This window comes from Vitis vinifera, chromosome 6 (genome assembly GCF_030704535.1).
Source record: "Vitis vinifera cultivar Pinot Noir 40024 chromosome 6, ASM3070453v1".
Classification (NCBI taxonomy): domain Eukaryota; kingdom Viridiplantae; phylum Streptophyta; class Magnoliopsida; order Vitales; family Vitaceae; genus Vitis; species Vitis vinifera.
The window spans coordinates 464,127-469,718 of NC_081810.1; positions in this window are offsets into that span (position 1 = coordinate 464,127).

A 5,592-nucleotide genomic window follows, 5' to 3' on the forward strand; every position below is an offset into this window, starting at 1 on the left:
GTGTTGTAACATTTTTTCTCTCTAGTGGATTGGTTCTTCTATTGCTCTCATGTATGTAGGCTTGGGAAAGCTGAACCGCGTAAATCCTCCTGTTATGCTCTTTGTCATTTGCTTTTCTTTCTCATTAGATCATTGATTGTTTGTTCATTGAGAAGCATCATTTTCTTTCTAGTTTTTAACAAATTGGTATCAGAGCTTAGTTGATGTTTAAGATGAGATCAATTAAGAGTGAGATCAAAAGATTCACCGGGAAAAATGATTTCAATGTTTGGAGAATGAAGATGAAAGTTATTCTGTTTCAACAAGGAGCGAAAGATGCATTGAAGGATGAATCGGAGCTACCGGTCACCATGATGGCAAAAGAGATGAGAAAGCTTACCATTTGATCATTCTAGTTCTTAGAGATAAAGCTCTTAGAAGAAACTATAATTGAGGGTGTTCGGAACAAGCTTGAGCTACTAACTTTATATGGAGAACTCACTTTCAAACAGGTTATATTTGAAAGAAAGACTCTATGGATTTAAGATGTAGGAAGATAGATCAATTGCAGATAAGCTTGATCATTTTGCTAAAATTGTGCTTGAGATGTCTAATATAGGCATCGAAGTGGATGATGAAGATAAGGCAGTCTTGGTGTTGAACTCTTTGCCTAGTTCGTATTCCAGCTTCAAGGAAACTATGAAGTATGGTAGGAAAACCTTAACACTTGAAGAAGTTCAAAATGGAGAAGGCTTGTTTATCAAGGGAAGGTCAGATAAGAGAAACAACAAAGGAAAGGCTTCATCATGGTCCAAATCTCATGGCAAAAGGAGGCATCCAAGGAAGAAGGTAATGCTACAATGGTTTCAGATGGTTATGACTTTGTTGAAGTTTTGACTATTACCACTAAAAACACGGAGAAAGAATGGGTTTTGTCCAACAAGAACTTATTTATGTGATTACCAAAAATTAAATGGAGGTAGTGTTTATTTGTATAAGAATAGTAAAAATCAGGTCTACTGATGGGACAGTTAGGTTCCTAAGAAATGTGCCACATGTACCTGATCTTAAGAGAAATTTAACATCTCTTGGGGTGTTAGATGATGCTAGATACTGGTTTAAAGCTGAAAATGGTTCTTTGAAGGCGTTAAAAGGATCTTTGGTGATCTTTAAGGCTGATAAGATAAATGGGTTTTACTTTTTGCAGGAGGAGATTCTAAATGATTCTACAAATGTGGCTGTTAGCACTATTTCAAAAAACACTAAGCTATGACATCTCATCATAGAGGGTTATAGGAAATTGTTAAGTAAGGGCTTTTAGAATCGGACCGGTCATTGAACCGGAAAAGTTATCGATTCATGGTTCACTGGTCGGATCAACGGTCGAACCGGTGATGTCATAAATATATAATTTATAAATTATTAAAATTTAAAATAATTATAAAAATAAAAATAATAATTTATATATTATTTAAAAATTAAAATTTCATTTTTTGAAAATAAAAAAATTAGTTTCAAATTTAAAATTTAAATTAAAATCATAATTTTAATTTTAATTTTAAATTTTAAATTTTAAAATTCATTTTTAAATAAATACTTATTTTAAAATCAGAAATTTATTTAAAATTGTAATGTTTTCATTAATTTAAATTAAAATCATAAGTTTTAAACATGAAGTAAAATAAATAAATATAAAATAAAATAAATAATAGTGAGATGAGGTAAAAAATAATTAAAAAAAAAAATCTTGAAGAAGGGAGGAGAGGGTTGAGCAAAAAGGGGAATAGTTTTTCCAGCTTAGGGGTTCTAGTGGGGTTGTTGGGGGGAGATGGGGGTTTTCCAGCAACATAGGGTGGGAAAAGGGGGGGTTGGTTTTTTCAGCGCGGGGTGTGGGCGACGGGCAAAAAAAAAGGCTTTTCTAGCAATGGGGGTTCTAAAAAGAAAAAAAAGGGAAGCTTTTCTAGTGGGGAGAGGGGGGGTTCCAGCGGGGTCGTAGGGGTCTTGCCGATGGGGAACGACGATAGTGGAAAAAAAAAAAAAAAGTTGAACCGAATAGTTCAAAGGGAGCCGTTTGGTTCGCCGGTCAGACCACCGGTTTAACTAGTCCAATTTCGATCCGACCACTTTCCGGTCCAATTGACCGAATCAGATTGGAACCGTGACCGGTCGGTGGTTCAACTGGTCCGATTTTTAAAACCATACTTTTAGGCAATGACAAGATTAAAGATTTGGAATTTTGTGAACATTACATTTATGGAAAAGCTCACAAGGTGAAGTTCAGTCATGCAATCCATATATAGAACCAAACAAACTTTGGATTATGTGTACATTCAAATTTATGGGGACATTTCTCATGGCAGCAACAAGTACTTTCTTACCATAATTGATGATTGTTCACGAAGGGTATGGGTGTGTTTGTTGAAACACAAGAATGAGGCATTCAATAGGTTCAAGACATGGAAAAATCTTATTAAGAATCAAACCAATAAAAGAGTTAAACATCTTAGAACAAATAATGGACTTGAATATTGCAATGAAAAAGTTTGATGATCATTGCAAAATTCATGGCATAGTTTAACATAAAACAGTGAGAAAACCCCTCAGCAAAATGGCTTAGTTGAGAGAATGAATAGAACCCTTTTAGAAAGGGTGAAGTGCATATTATCAAATCCAATGGGTGAAGTCAAGAACCTTTTTCTTTATCCAATATGGGATATTACAATATACCATTTGGGACAACCTATTATTAACCATACAGACACGTTATAAAGTCGTGAAGGTCTTTAGGTGTAGAATTGACAATATAACATGTCATTACATCATGTCCTTACATCATGTCCTAAAAATCAATCACCACTATCAAAGCCACAAAAACATGATAACAAGTAGTGGTTTTGATGGAAAGAGATATGGATAGGGATAGAGATAGGGATTGGATACCCACTTTGTTTCATGCTACAAATAGTAATCATCTTCTATGTTGACTATTTTAGTCTCACCACCTTCAAACAACCATCGTGGTAGTCATAGTCACCCACAGCACCACTCAATGAAGCAATGGATTTGAACTAGAATAGTCCACCTCTTCACAAAATTTTCTATCTATGGTGAAAACTTTGGATCCTAGGAAGATGAAGGCCTTTGGTTAAAGTTTAAGCATTGCATCAAGCATAGTTAATTTGGTGACCTAGTATTAGCAAGCAGCTTTCTTAGTGAAATGTATTGAATTTCCTACTTTAATTTCTTTATTTGTGATGTGATGGTATTTAAGCATCTTTCATGCTAATGTAGAACTGTTATTCTGAAAGACGAATAAGCATATCAAAGGAAGAAGTAGGCCCCATTTATTAGAAAATTAAAGTTCAAAAACTGGTTGCAGTTTATTGCAAATGTAAAGTCCAAAAAGTACCCTTTCCCTAACTTACATATTTAGAAAAAATGTTTCAATCCCATATGCATATGCATTTCAATTGAAGTCTAGCCCTAACCCCAACCCCAAGTTAAGAGCATGCTTTTCAATTTCTACCAAATGATGGCAGACTTCCTTTTTGACTTAGAAAAGTAGAACCATCATCATACGACAATTTCAATTGAATTATAGCCCTAACCCCAACCCCAACCCCAAGGTAAGAGCATGCTTTTCAATTTCTACTAAAGGATGGCAGACTTCCTTTTTGACTTATAAAAGTAGCACCATCACCATAGGACAATTTCTTTTCCTCAACCCCACGGCAACATAAATTTAGGCTCTTTTAATATCAATAGTTCAATTTAGACTCTCTCTCTCTCTCTCTCTCTTTCTATATATATATTGTCCTTAAAGTATATGAGTCCAAAGTTCAAACCATTAAAAAATAAAAATAAAAATAATAAAATTCATCAAAATAGGTCTAATTGATTCAATTTTCAACAACTACCAAGGTTGTTGTAGTCTACAAATGGTAAAAATCAACTTAATTGATTTGATTTTCATTTTTGTGATCTTCCATCTTATTAAAAATCAAATCAAACTAATATTTTAGATTTTATATTTCTTAGGATTAATAATTGTTAGATGATGAAAGAGGTTTTTAAATATTTATTACTATATATATTTTGTAAGCTTTATTGAAATTTTTTATTTTTATTAAGTTATAGTCATATAAATGTCTAAATACATTCATTATATTTTTTATTATTATAAGAATGACCTTCTAAAGCCACACCCAACCCCATTAATTTCCACGACAAAAGAACCATTTTTATGTTAAATATTTCTTCTACTTTCAAATATAATTATTTTAATTGCATAAGAAGTTTGATAACCATTTCTCTAAATAATCATCTCCTATTTGCTAATCATTTAAGATTGTATTTTGTGTTTTCAAAAAATAAATCAAATTATATTTTACAAATGACTTTTTGATTATATGGTAAAATCTTCTAACAATTCATAAAATACCAAATTTTCATTTTTCACCATTTTTAATTTTATTTTCCAAAACTCAAATTCCATGTTTTCAACAATACTAATTAAATAAATTCATTGTTTAATTTTCAATTATTATATCAAACATGTTTTCACTAATTCCATTTTTAAAATTCATTTTCAAAAAATATTATTTTCATATATCAAGTAGATTTCAAATCTCGAAAATTTAGTAATACAATTTTATTTTTTGAATTGAAACTTAAAATACAATTTTTAAATTCACCATCAAACTGAACTTTAATTTTTTTTCAAACTTTTTTTAAATAAAAAACCAATTAAAAATTCAATGAATTAATTATTTTGGTTTTGAATAAAAGATGCAAAAAAAAAATATATTAATATTATATAAATTTTCTATAATATAATATTTTCTATCTATGGTCACAACTTTGGATCCTAAGATGATGAAGGCCTTTGGTTAAAGTATAAGCATTGTATCAAGCAGAGTTAATTTGGTGACCTTTGGTTTGTGATACTTTCATAAAAATGAAGAAGCATTTTTATTTTCTTAATTATTGTGATACTTTAAATGAAATCATAAAGTAGTTCATTCAAAATTCTTGTCTTTGATGGTTTGAAACTTTTCTTAATTATTTTCAAAATGCATAATACTGAATTAGTTATTTTGATGTCCAATAAATTGAGCATGAAAAAAAAGGAAGCCACATAAAATGAATATATAGTACTACTTAGAAGTAGACAAAAAATTTAGGGAATTAATTATTTTATTTTTAGTTTAAAATATCAAAATAAAAAGAAAAAATTCCTTCCTACCTTGAAACTTGGGACCATCAACCATCAAATATTATTGCCGAAGTAATTGTAACAAGCAAATGCAGTATATATAAAATTTTCATGAAATAAACGTAATATAATATGAGTCGAAAGATGGATACTTGTACTAAATGTTACATTAATCAAAATCTTATTGTTAATATTGTCTTTCATTTGGTTCTATATTTAATATTTTTTTTTCTAGAGATTTAAAATTTTGGATCACAGTTTTTTATATTATATAAATTGAAACATGACTTAAAAACCCAAACATTTCCCATTGAACCAAGTCAACTCCAGAGTCACCTAGCATTCCAATCCAATGGGCTTTGCCATGTCTTTATATTCATCCAAGACAGCCTCCATTA